This window comes from Oncorhynchus keta, unplaced genomic scaffold (genome assembly GCF_023373465.1).
Source record: "Oncorhynchus keta strain PuntledgeMale-10-30-2019 unplaced genomic scaffold, Oket_V2 Un_contig_4505_pilon_pilon, whole genome shotgun sequence".
Taxonomy (NCBI): Eukaryota; Metazoa; Chordata; class Actinopteri; order Salmoniformes; family Salmonidae; genus Oncorhynchus; species Oncorhynchus keta.
The window spans coordinates 115,001-129,055 of NW_026287808.1; the positions used below are offsets into that span (position 1 = coordinate 115,001).

The 14,055-nt window shown below is 48.2% G+C and overlaps 1 long non-coding RNA gene across 4 annotated transcripts; it reads right to left on the bottom strand.

The window, feature by feature from the left end:
• Positions 1-8,754: 8,754 nt before the first annotated feature.
• LOC127924774 (uncharacterized) lies at positions 8,755-13,382 on the bottom strand. 4 transcript variants are annotated; one of them, XR_008118760.1, is made up of 6 exons: positions 12,335-13,382; positions 11,522-11,817; positions 10,468-10,541; positions 9,815-10,258; positions 9,384-9,531; positions 8,755-8,802 (listed from the first exon to the last, which is right to left on the bottom strand). It is a non-coding gene; the product is annotated as an uncharacterized LOC127924774 (long non-coding RNA). The 4 variants fall into 4 exon arrangements; XR_008118757.1 differs by lacking the exon at positions 12,335-13,382 and having other exon boundaries at positions 11,522-11,882; XR_008118758.1 differs by lacking the exon at positions 12,335-13,382 and having other exon boundaries at positions 9,815-10,184; positions 11,522-11,873.
• Positions 13,383-14,055: the final 673 nt, after the last annotated feature.

A 14,055-nucleotide genomic window follows, 5' to 3' on the forward strand; every position in this document is an offset into this window, starting at 1 on the left:
TTTAACCTGTCCCTTCTAAACCCAGACTGCTGTGTTTCACCTGTCCCTTCTAAACCCAGACTGCTGTTTTCACCTGTCTCTTCTAAACCCAGACTGCTGTTTTCACCTGTCCCTTCTAAACCCAGACTGCTGTGTTTCACCTGTCCCTTCTAAACCCAGACTGCTGTTTTCACCTGTCCCTTCTAAATCCAGACTGCTGTTTTTACCTGTCCCTTCTAAACCCAGACTGCTGTTTTCACCTGCCCCTTCTAAACCCAGACTGCTGTTTTACCTGTCCTAAACCCAGACTGCTGTTTTACCTGTCCTAAACCCAGACTGCTGTTTTCTTTCCTGTCCTAAACCCAGACTGCTGTTTTCACCTGTCCCTTCTAAACCCAGACTGCTGATTTCACCTGTCCCTTCTAAACCCAGACTGCTGTTTTCACCTGTCCCTTCTAAACCCAGACTGCTGTTTTCACCTTTCCCTTCTAAACCCAGACTGCTGTTTTACCTGTCCTAAACCCAGACTGCTGTTTTACCTGTCCTAAACCCAGACTGCTGTTTTTTTTCCTGTCCTAAACCCAGACTGCTGTTTTCACCTGTCCCTTCTAAACCCAGACTGCTGTCCCTTTTCAGACCTGTCCCTTCTAAACCCAGACTGCTGTTTTCACCTGTCCCTTCTAAACCCAGACTGCTGTTTTCACCTGTCCCTTCTAAACCCAGACTGCTGTTTTCACCTGTCCCTTCTAAACCCAGACTGCTGTTTTCACCTGTCCCTTCTAAACCCAGACTGCTGTTTTTTAAACCAACAACAAGCAGAAAGAGAAGAGACAGAACAAGAGGCAAAACATTCTGTTGAAACATGATTGTGTTTATCTCTGAATACAAGCTATACACACCTACTCCATAACAACTTTCAATGTAAATATACTCAATTAAACATTTTCTTGATGAGTACTTATGAAAAGAGAATCATCTTGAAGCAAATACTCGTCTGTGGAGATATGTAATTAGATTCTGTGATTAAAGGTAATTCTTTAAAGACAATAACAAGCGTTTTAAGTAGCGATGTGAGCAGAGAGTTTAATGGCAGCTGTACGGTACTCTGACAGTGTCTGATTGGTAATTTATATTATGAAGAGGGAAAAACTCAAGCTTAAGTCTATCAGTAATTAGTGTTCATTCATTGTTCCTTGTTGTGCTTAAAGATCTCTTTAAATACCTTAAGGAATGAAACGCGGTTTTAATATCTATTTTAATACGTTTTGCTCCGACATCTATAGTACATGCTCTAGTAATGACACCTGACTCATTTACATGGGATTTCATTACATTCACCTTGTTATCTGGTTATAAGCTGCTTTATGTGTGGGGGGGTGTGTGTGTGTGTGTGTGTGTGTGTGTGTGTGTGTGTGTGTGTGTGTGTGTGTAGGGATGGAGTGTGTGTATGTGTGGAGGGATGGAGTGTGTGTGGGGGGTGGAGTGTGTGTGTGTGTGTGTGTGTGTGTGTGTGTGTGTGTGTGTGTGTAGGGATGGAGTGTGTGTATGTGTGGAGGGATGGAGTGTGTGTGTGGGGGGGGGTGGAGTGTGTTTGTGTGGGGGGGGGGGTGGTGTGTGTGTGTGTGGGGGGTGAAGTGTGTTTGTGTGTGGGGGGGGGTGTGGTGTGGTGTGTGTGTGTGTGTGTGTGTGTGTGTGTGTGTGTGTGTGTGTGTGTGTGTGTGTGTGTGTGTGTGTGTGTGTGTGTGTGTGTGTGTGTGTGTGTGTGTGAGACCGAGCCCTCTCATGCATATTCCCTTCAGTGGGAGGCCTGCTGACATACCCATAGGTGACGGTAAAAATGTCACTGGAAATGTGACTGCTCTCTGAGGGGCTCCGAGCTGCGTCTCCCAGCTAAGGGTCAACACCACAGGGCCCCTGACACGCTGGGAAATGCCCCGGCCCGGGGCCACCAACACGCCATTCAACTAGAACATCTAGCCCCTCTCCTCCCTCCTTCCCTTCCTCCATCCTCTAGCCTCGACACACACACACTAGATATACACACCAGACACACACACACACTAGATATACACACCAGACACACACACACACTAGATATACACACCAGACACACACACACACTAGATATACACACCAGACACACACACACACTAGATATACACACCAGACACACACACACACTAGATATACACACCAGACACACACACACACTAGATATACACACACACACACACACACACACACACACACTAGATATACACACCAGACACACACACACACTAGATATACACACCAGACACACACACACACTAGATATACACACCAGACACACACACACATACCAGATATACACACCACACATACACACACACACACTTCAGATATACACACCAGACACACACACCAGACACACACACACACACACCAGATATACACACCAGATATACACACCAGATATACACATCAGATATACACACCAGATATACACACCAGATATACACACCACACATACACACACCAGATATACACACCACACATACACACACCAGATATACACACCACACACACACACACACACCAGATACACACACCAGATATACACACATACACACACCAGATATACACACACATACACACCAGATATACACCAGATATACACACATACACACACCAGATATACACACATACACACACCAGATATACACACATACACACACCAGATATACACACATATACACACCAGATATACACACATACACACACCAGATATACACACACACACCAGATATACACACACAAACACACACCAGATATACACACACACACACACACACACACACCAGATATACACACCAGATATACACACACACCAGATATACACACACACACACCACACACCACACACACACACACACACCAGATATACACACCAGGCACACACAAACACACACCAGATATACACACACACACACACACACACACACACACACACACACACACACACACACTCCCAGGAATCCCATCATAATGTATCATTCCCCCTCCATGTCACTGGACAACAGAGAGAGACCAGAGAGGGTCAAATGAAAGGCCATGAATCCAACCTTTCATGTTGAGGCCTTTTCACTGTGTGACTCTTGATTTGTTCCTTTGTGTCTCATCGTTTCTTTATTTTCTAATCAGAAGATAGAAGGTTGCGTTGGTTCAAACAGGAACCCTTGTTGAGGACCTCTGATTCTGAGAGAGAGAGGGGACATCGTAGGGACACACACAGTCTATCATTCTGTCTCCTCTCTCCCTCCCTCTCAGAAAGCTTTTGACATCTTTCTGTAGCCAACCACAAGCCAAGAGCACTTCAGGGTGAGTATCAGGGTGTGTATCAGGGTGAGTATTAGGGTGAGTGACAGGGTGAGTGACAGGGTGTGGCTCAAGGTGGGTATCAGGGTGAGTATTAGGGTGTGTATCAGGGTGAGTATCAGGGTGAGTGACAGGGTGAGTATCAGGGTGTGGTTCAAGGTGGGTATCAGGGTGAGTATCAGGGTGTGTGTCAGGGTGGGTATCAGGGTGAGTGACAGGGTGAGTATCAGGGTGTGGCTCAAGGTGGGTATCAGGGTGAGTATCAGGGTGTGTATCAGGGTGAGTATCAGGGTGAGTATCAGGGTGAGTATCAGGGTGTGTATCAGGGTGTGTATCAGGGTGAGTATCAGGGTGAGTATCAGGGTGAGTATCAGGGTGAGTATCAGGGTGGGTATCAGGGTGTGTATCAGGGTGAGTATCAGGGTGTGTATCAGGGTGAGTATCAGGGTGAGTGTCAGGGTGAGTGTCAGGGTGAGTATCAGGGTGAGTTTCAGGGTGAGTATCAGGGTGAGTATCAGGGTGAGTATCAGGGTGAGTGTCAGGGTGAGTATCAGAGAGTGGTTCAGGGTGGGTATCAGGGTGAGTATCAGGGTGAGTGTCAGGGTGAGTGTCAGGGTGAGTATCAGAGAGTGGTTTTAGGCTGGGTTTCTGTACAGCACTTTGAGATATCAGCTGATGTACGAAGGGCTATATAAATACATTTGATTTGATTTGATTTTCAGGGTGGGTATCAGGGTGAGTATCAGGGTGAGTATCAGGGTGAGTGTCAGGGTGAGTATCAGAGAGTGGTATCAGGGTGAGTATCAGGGTGAGTATCAGGGTGAGTATCAGAGAGTTGTTCAGGGTGAGTATTTTGTCTCTCGTGACCAAAGCTACAGGACCCTACAAGAGACTGTGGGTTAACAGAACCAGAGAACATAAAGCTGTCCTCTTCTGCTCGCTCATTTTCCACATGGTGACTATCAGCACGGCGGAGCCCCTGATAAGCCCTGTAATAGGCAGAGACCCGCCCCCCCCCCCATCTCAGCCTATCAGCGTGTCTGAGCCCCTGATAAGCCCTAGAATAGGCAGAGACCCGCCCCCTCCCCCATCTCAGCCTATCAGCGTGTCAGAGCCCCTGATAAGCCCTAGAATAGGCAGAGACCCCCCCCCTCCCCCCATCTCAGCCTATCAGCGTGTCTGAGCCCCTGATAAGCCCTAGAATTGGCAGAGACCCGCCCCCCCTCCCCCATCTCAGCCTATCAGCGTGTTAGAGCTGAAGTATAGCAGCTAGATACAGGAAGGTTAGCCACGTCGTTAATAATAGCAGCCATTAGCTTCCCATGCTCTGGTGTAGAGGAAGGAGGGTGGAAGGGGCATTACATGGATGTATGATGTCGTTAGCACACAGAGAGGTGGAAGTTAGGCTTCGGTAGACGCTGTTAGAGTAGGGAACTGACGGGGTTAGCTAGCAGGGTTTGGTGTCAATTCCATTCCAATTAAATTGGGAGTTTCCCCATTTCTGAAGTAGAGTTTCAATTTGCTTCCTGAAATGACTGAATCTGACAGGTAGATCACTGAATAACAGATACTAGCTGTCTGGTACAGTAATGTACTGAATAACAGATACTAGCTGTCTGGTACAGTAATGTACTGAATAACAGATACTAGCTATCTGGTACAGTAATGTACTGAATAACAGATACTAGCTGTCTGGTACAGTAATGTACTGAATAACAGATACTAGCTGTCTGGTACAGTAATGTACTGAATAACAGATACTAGCTGTCTGGTACAGTAATGTAGCAGAGTACTGAATAACAGATACTAGCTGTCTGGTACAGTAATGTAGCAGAGTACTGAATAACAGAATATGTCCATTACCCCTCAATACAAGCGCCATGTTTTCCTATTTCCCCCTGCCTGTCAGTAAGTTTTGACAGGGACAGGAAGTGGGGGGAGGATTTGCAGTCCAGTCAGTCTCTCCATATGCAGTCCTATCAGTCTCTCCATGTGTAGTCCCAGATAAGACGAGGGGCAGAGGAAGAGGAAGTGACTCGGTCTACCGTGGTTCTACTTCTTGTGGTCTGAGAGCCGTGTGGACTGAAGTGATATGGAACCCATGGCACTGAGACCTCGGCTTTCACTACGCACACGCACACACACACACACACACACACACACACACACACACACACACACACACACACACACACACACACACACACACACACACACACACACACACACACACACACACACACACACACACACACACACACACACACACACACACACACACACACACACACACACACACACACACACACACACACACACACACACACACACACACACACACACACACTTTAAAACACATAGTCACTTCCGGAAAGGGTGAAATCTCTCTGGTAGAGGCTTCCTGAAACACTATGACCTCTCTGGAGAGACTTCCTGAATCTATGTAGAGCACTACTTTTGAGGCCTATAGGGAATCATATGGACCCTGGTCCAAAGTAGTGCGCTACTTTTGAGCCCTATAGAGAATCCTATGGACCCTGGTCCAAAGTAGTGCGCTACTTTTGAGCCCTATAGGGTATCCTATGGACCCTGGTCCAAAGTAGTGCACTACTTTTGAGCCCTTTTGGGTATCCTACGGACCCTGGTCTAAAGTAGTGCTTTATATCAGAGGTCAGAGGTCAGGGTTAGTAGTAGTACCTCTATACTGAGTGTTTATATCAGAGGTCAGAGGTCAGGGTCAGTAGTAGTACCTCTATACTGTAACTTTATATCAGAGGTCAGGGTTAGTAGTAGTACCTCTATACTGTAACTTTATATCTGAGGTCAGAGGTCAGGGTTAGTAGTAGTACCTCTATACTGTAGCGTTTATATCAGAGGTCAGAGTTTCACTGGCTTGGAGCTAACAAGGAGGGATCAGATAACAGCTAAGAGTGTGTGTTTAAAGTGTGTATTTAAAGTGTTTGTGTGCACGTGTACAGTATGTGTGTGTGTGGATGCTCATGCATGTGTGTGTGTGTGTGTGTTTATCAGGGCTCCCGAGTGGCGTAGCAGTCTAAAGCACTGCATCTCAGTGCTCGTGGGATCACTACAGAAACTTTGGTTTGAATCCAGGCTGTATCACAACCGGCCGTGATTGGGAGTCCCATAGGGGCGGCGCACAATTGGCCCAACGTCGCCCGGGTTTGGCCGGTGTAGGCCGTCATTGTAAAATAAGAATGTGCACTTAACTGACTTGCCTAGTTAAATAAAGGTTAAAATAAAAAAAAGAATATCAAACACACATGCACATTCAAAACAAACACACACAATCATCTAACCCCCTCAACCCCCTCTGTCCATCCCTCCTTCCATGTGGGGTGGCAGGGTAGCCTCGTGGTTAGAGTGTTGGACTAGTAACTGAAAGGTTGTAAGTACAAATATGTCGTTCTGCCCCTGAACAAGGCAGTTAACCCAAACATTGTTTGTGATGTTTCTCTTGGGAAACAGCTTTAATGGGTGTTTATTTTTTTGGCTCCAAATCCCCTTAATCACAACAGATTGTGTCCCAAATGGCACCTTATTCCCTGTGTAGTGCACTGCTTTTCATTAGGGCTCTGATCCAAAGTAGTGCACTACATAAAGAAGAGGCTTCCATTTGGGAAGCAGAACAGGTATCCATGTCAGAAGGCCTGGAGGGGAGGATAGTTGAGGAAGGGTCAGTCTCAGGTCATGCTTTTGGCCCGTTGTTGACTCAGCCTACCCCCCGAGCCTCTCTACTGACCATCTTTACCTCCAACCCTCCAGCCCAATCTAGGGGGAGGCAAATCAGATCAACCATGTCCCAGTGTCCTCACCCTTTCTGGGGCTGATGTCCTACAAACAGCCCCTCTGGCCCTTCTAGAGCTCTGGGGGACAAATATAGAAGGGTTGATGAACAGCAGGGAAACAGAAAGAGATGCTGATTCTCCCCATATGGTGATTTGGTGGTGTTTGAATGCATGAAATTGGCTTTCCAACAGTGCCATTTCACAAACCGGCCTGGTAAATTCTCCTGGTCTTTGTTAGGGGTTTTCACGCATAATGGGTTAAGCCAGAGAGGATTCCAAACGTGTCCAAATTGAATTATTTCAATTGAAGAGAGAGAGAGAGAGAGAGAGAGAGAGAGAGAGAGAGAGAGAGAGAGAGAGAGAGAGAGAGAGAGAGAGAGAGAGAGAGAGAGGAGAGAGAGGCCGAGAGAGAGGCAGAGAGAGGCCGAGAGAGAGACAGAGAGAGAGAGAGAGAGAGAGAGAGAGAGAGAGAGAGAGAGGGAGAGAGGGAGAGAGAGAGAGAGAGAGGGAGCGCTTCATTCTTATTCGTCTGGGTGAATTTACATGTTTAAAAATGGACAGAAATGAATGAGATTAAGTAACACACACACGCACGCACACGCACACACACACACACACACACACACACACACACACACACACACACACACACACACACACACACACACACACACACACACACACACACACACACACACACACACACACACACACACACACACTATACTAAAGGCAGTGGATGCCAGGAGAGAGAGATAAGACTACCAGATAGGCTGGAGCCATATGTTGTTCATACCGTATACCGGGGTAGGATTTTGCAAAACTGTTGAAAAAATATATATATATATATATTAGTTAAATGTATATTTATATTTGGAGCATGGGGGGTATATGTATAACTATAATATATCCAAGATGTGTCTAATATAAATGATATCCAGCTCAGCGCTCCAGCTACGCATGTGGTTTGCTAACTTGCTAAGTGGCTAGATGTCCAGATCCAAGCTTATTGGTCACAGCAGAGACCATCCCTTCCTGGAGCAACATCCCCGTTGTGTCAATTGTTTTCTGGGTCATAAATACATGGGGCATTTTCCAGTAATACCGTCTACCCTGATACAGAAACGCTATGACGGTATGACCTTACGACAGGACAGTCCACTAGTGTCACCAGTCCAACATCTAGACCCCCAGTTCCCCTCAGATACCTCCCAACCTTACTACAGGACAGTCCACTAGTGTCACCAGTCCAACATCTAGATCCCCAGTTCCCCTCAGATAACGCCCAACCTTACTACAGGACAGTCCACTAGTGTCACCAGTCCAACATCTAGACCCCCAGTTCCCCTCAGATACCTCCTAACCTTACTACAGGACAGTCCACTAGTGTCACCAGTCCAACATCTAGACCCCCAGTTCCCCTCAGATAACGCCCAACCTTACTACAGGACAGTCCACTAGTGTCACCAGTCCAACATCTAGACCCCCAGTTCCCCTCAGATACCTCCTAACCTTACTACAGGACAGTCCACTAGTGTCACCAGTCCAACATCTAGACCCCCAGTTCCCCTCAGATAACGCCCAACCTTACTACAGGACAGTCCACTAGTGTCACCAGTCCAACATCTAGACACCCAGTTCCCCTCAGATAACGCCCAATCTTACTACAGGACAGTCCACTAGTGTCACCAGTCCAACATCTAGACCCCCAGTTCCCCTCAGATAACGCCTCCAACCTTACTACAGGACAGTGCACTAGTGTCACCAGTCCAAAATCTAGACCCCAGTTCCCCTCACATAACCCCCAACCTTACTACAGGACAGTCCACTAGTGTCACCAGTCCAACATCTAGACCCCCAGTTCCCCTCAGATAACGCCCAACCTTACTACAGGACAGTCCACTAGTGTCACCAGTCCAACATCTAGACCCCCAGTTCCCCTCAGATAACGCCCAACCTTACTACAGGACAGTCCACTAGTGTCACCAGTCCAACATCTAGACCCCCAGTTCCCCTCAGATAACGCCCAACCTTACTACAGGACAGTCCACTAGTGTCACCAGTCCAACATCTAGACCCCCAGTTCCCCTCAGATAACGCCCAACCTTACTACAGGACAGTCCACTAGTGTCACCAGTCCAACATCTAGACCCCCAGTTCCCCTCAGATAACATTTACATTTTACATTTAAGTCATTTAGCAGACGCTCTTACCCAGAGCGACTTACAAATAACGCCCAACCTTACTACAGGACAGTCCACTAGTGTCACCAGTCCAACATCTAGACCCCCAGTTCCCCTCAGATAACGCCCAACCTTACTACAGGACAGTCCACTAGTGTCACCAGTCCAACATCTAGACCCCCAGTTCTCCTCAGATAACGCCCAACCTTACTACAGGACAGTCCACTAGTGTCACCAGTCCAACATCTAGACCCCAGTTCCCCTCAGATAACGCCCAACCTTACTACAGGACAGTCCACTAGTGTCACCAGTCCAACATCTAGACCCCCAGTTCCCCTCAGATAACGCCCAACCTTACTACAGGACAGTCCACTAGTGTCACCAGTCCAACATCTAGACCCCCAGTTCCCCTCAGATAACATTTACATTTTACATTTAAGTCATTTAGCAGACGCTCTTATCCAGAGCGACTTACAAATAACGCCCAACCTTACTACAGGACAGTCCACTAGTGTCACCAGTCCAACATCTAGACCCCCAGTTCCCCTCAGATAACGCCCAACCTTACTACAGGACAGTCCACTAGTGTCACCAGTCCAACATCTAGACCCCCAGTTCTCCTCAGATAACGCCCAACCTTACTACAGGACAGTCCACTAGTGTCACCAGTCCAACATCTAGACCCCCAGTTCCCCTCAGATAACGCCCAACCTTACTACAGGACAGTCCACTAGTGTCACCAGTCCAACATCTAGACCCCCAGTTCTCCTCAGATAACGCCCAACCTTACTACAGGACAGTCCACTAGTGTCACCAGTCCAACATCTAGACCCCCAGTTCCCCTCAGATAACGCCCAACCTTACTACAGGACAGTCCACTAGTGTCACCAGTCCAACATCTAGACCCCCAGTTCCCCTCAGATAACGCCCAACCTTACTACAGGACAGTCCACTAGTGTCACCAGTCCAACATCTAGACCCCCAGTTCCCCTCAGATAACATTTACATTTTACATTTAAGTCATTTAGCAGACGCTCTTATCCAGAGCGACTTACAAATAACGCCCAACCTTACTACAGGACAGTCCACTAGTGTCACCAGTCCAACATCTAGACCCCCAGTTCCCTCAGATAACGCCCAACCTTACTACAGGACAGTCCACTAGTGTCACCAGTCCAACATCTAGACCCCCAGTTCTCCTCAGATAACGCCCAACCTTACTACAGGACAGTCCACTAGTGTCACCAGTCCAACATCTAGACCCCCAGTTCCCCTCAGATAACGCCCAACCTTACTACAGGACAGTCCACTAGTGTACTAGACCCCCACAGGACAGTCCACTAGTGTCACCAGTCCAACATCTAGACCCCCAGTTCCCTCAGATAACGCCCAACCTTACTACAGGACAGTCCACTAGTGTCACCAGTCCAACATCTAGACCCCCAGTTCCCCTCAGATAACGCCCAACCTTACTACAGGACAGTCCACTAGTGTCACCAGTCCAACATCTAGACCCCCAGTTCCCCTCAGATAACGCCCAACCTTACTACAGGACAGTCCACTAGTGTCACCAGTCCAACATCTAGAGCCCCAGTTCCCCTCAGATAACGCCCAACCTTACTACAGGACAGTCCACTAGTGTCACCAGTCCAACATCTAGACCCCCAGTTCCCCTCAGATAACGCCCAACCTTACTACAGGACAGTCCACTAGTGTCACCAGTCCAACATCTAGACCCCCAGTTCTCCTCAGATACCTCCCAACCTTACTACAGGACAGTCCACTAGTGTCACCAGTCCAACATCTAGACCCCCAGTTCCCCTCAGATAACGCCCAACCTTACTACAGGACAGTCCACTAGTGTCACCAGTCCAACATCTAGACCCCCAGTTCTCCTCAGATACCTCCCAACCTTACTACAGGACAGTCCACTAGTGTCACCAGTCCAACATCTAGACCCTCAGTTCCCCTCAGATAACGCCCAACCTTACTACAGGACAGTCCACTAGTGTCACCAGTCCAACATCTAGACCCCCAGTTCCCCTCAGATAACGCCCAACCTTACTACAGGACAGTCCACTAGTGTCACCAGTCCAACATCTAGACCCCCAGTTCCCCTCAGATAACATTTACATTTTACATTTAAGTCATTTAGCAGACGCTCTTATCCAGAGCGACTTACAAATAACGCCCAACCTTACTACAGGACAGTCCACTAGTGTCACCAGTCCAACATCTAGACCCCCAGTTCCCCTCAGATAACGCCCAACCTTACTACAGGACAGTCCACTAGTGTCACCAGTCCAACATCTAGACCCCCAGTTCTCCTCAGATAACGCCCAACCTTACTACAGGACAGTCCACTAGTGTCACCAGTCCAACATCTAGACCCCCAGTTCCCCTCAGATAACGCCCAACCTTACTACAGGACAGTCCACTAGTGTCACCAGTCCAACATCTAGACCCCCAGTTCTCCTCAGATAACGCCCAACCTTACTACAGGACAGTCCACTAGTGTCACCAGTCCAACATCTAGACCCCCAGTTCCCCTCAGATAACGCCCAACCTTACTACAGGACAGTCCACTAGTGTCACCAGTCCAACATCTAGACCCCCAGTTCCCCTCAGATAACGCCCAACCTTACTACAGGACAGTCCACTAGTGTCACCAGTCCAACATCTAGAGCCCCAGTTCCCTCAGATAACGCCCAACCTTACTACAGGACAGTCCACTAGTGTCACCAGTCCAACATCTAGACCCCCAGTTCCCCTCAGATAACGCCCAACCTTACTACAGGACAGTCCACTAGTGTCACCAGTCCAACATCTAGACCCCCAGTTCTCCTCAGATACCTCCCAACCTTACTACAGGACAGTCCACTAGTGTCACCAGTCCAACATCTAGACCCCCAGTTCCCCTCAGATAACGCCCAACCTTACTACAGGACAGTCCACTAGTGTCACCAGTCCAACATCTAGACCCCCAGTTCTCCTCAGATACCTCCCAACCTTACTACAGGACAGTCCACTAGTGTCACCAGTCCAACATCTAGACCCTCAGTTCCCCTCAGATAACGCCCAACCTTACTACAGGACAGTCCACTAGTGTCACCAGTCCAACATCTAGACCCCCAGTTCCCCTCAGATACCTCCACAACCGTTCATTTATCAGCGCATTTATACATATAAATACACACTCTACTTCAGACCAACGCTGAAACCACAAATAACTAGAGGGGAAAGATAAATATTCCCGACACAATGTTATCGTCAGACGACCATATGGCCCATACTAGCAGCAGGGCCTGTTTAAACCTTATCCTCTTTGGAGGCTAAAATTAGGGCTATGCTGTTGGTGGCTTTAAGCTGAGACTCCTACCACTGTCATACTGCTAATAAACTAAATACAGCTGGCATGCTAGTGCTCTGTGGAGAGAGGGGTGTTGTCTCTCTCTCTCTCTCTCTCTCTCTCTCTCTCTCTCTCTCTCTCTCTCTCTCTCTCTCTCTCTCTCTCTCTCTCTCTCTCTCTCTCTCTCTCTCTCTCTCTCTCTCTCTCTCTCTCTCTCTCTCTCTGTCTCTCTCTCTCTCTCTCTCTCTCTCTCTCTCTCTCTCTCTCTCTCTCTCTCTCTCTCTCTTTCTCATCAATCGATCATCAGTCCAGGTACACAGCTAGATGGAGTCTTTTTCCTGATACAAGTATAATCAAATATACTTCCTCATATTAAAAAGAGAATACTCTTAATACATTGGTTTATAGTTGAAATGGGCTTTTTGGAAAGAGGATTTTATCAACTCCCTGCACTAGCTGACAAGCGTAGGATGACTTGGTTAATCTCCTTAAATAAAGTGACTCTGTGTGTGTGTGTGTGTGTGTGTGTGTGTGTGTGTGTGTGTGTGTGTGTGTGTGTGTGTGTGTGTGTGTGTGTGTGTGTGTGTGTGTGTGTGTGTGTGTGTGTGTGTGTGTGTGTGTGTGTGTGTGTGTGTGTGTGTGTGTGTGTGTTAAACAACAGGGCTGATGTAATGAGAGAACCCTGTTTGTTTACAGCTACTATCCTAATGCTCCTGCCACTGCTCTTTCCATTCCTTCCCCCTTCACTCTGTCCCATCCCCCACCCTCTCCCCTTCACTCTCTCCCTTCCCCCTCCACCTCTCCTTCCCTCTCATCTATCTTCCCCCTCCACCTCTCCTTCCCTCTCTCCCTCCCCCTCCACCTCTGCCCTTCACTCTCTCCCTTCCCCCTCCACCTCTCCTTCCCTCTCTATCTTCCCCCCTCCACCTCTCCATCTTCCCCCTCCACCTCTCCCTCCTTCCTTCTCTCCCGTCCCCATCTCTCCCCCACTCTCTCCTTCTCCCTCCCTCTCTCCTTCCCTCTCTCCCTTCCCTCCATCTCTCCCTCCCTCTCTCCTTCCCTCTCTCCCTTCCCCCACCCTCTCTCCTTCCCTCTCTCCCTTCCCCCTCCATCTCTCCCTTCCTCTCTCCATATCAGCCAGTGGTTTAGGTCAAAGTGTATCTCTCAGGGTGATATCAGGTCCTGAACAGTTGGATAACATGTATCTTATGAGGAGATGCCTCCTGGGCCTCGGAATCAGCTCTTCGTCAGGCTAGCGGAACGTTGGGTAGTGTGTGTGTGTGTGTGTGTGTGTGTGTGTGTGTGTGTGTGTGTGTGTGTGTGTGTGTGTGTGTGTGTGTGTGTGTGTGTGTGTGTGTGTGTGTGTGTGTGTGTGTGTGTG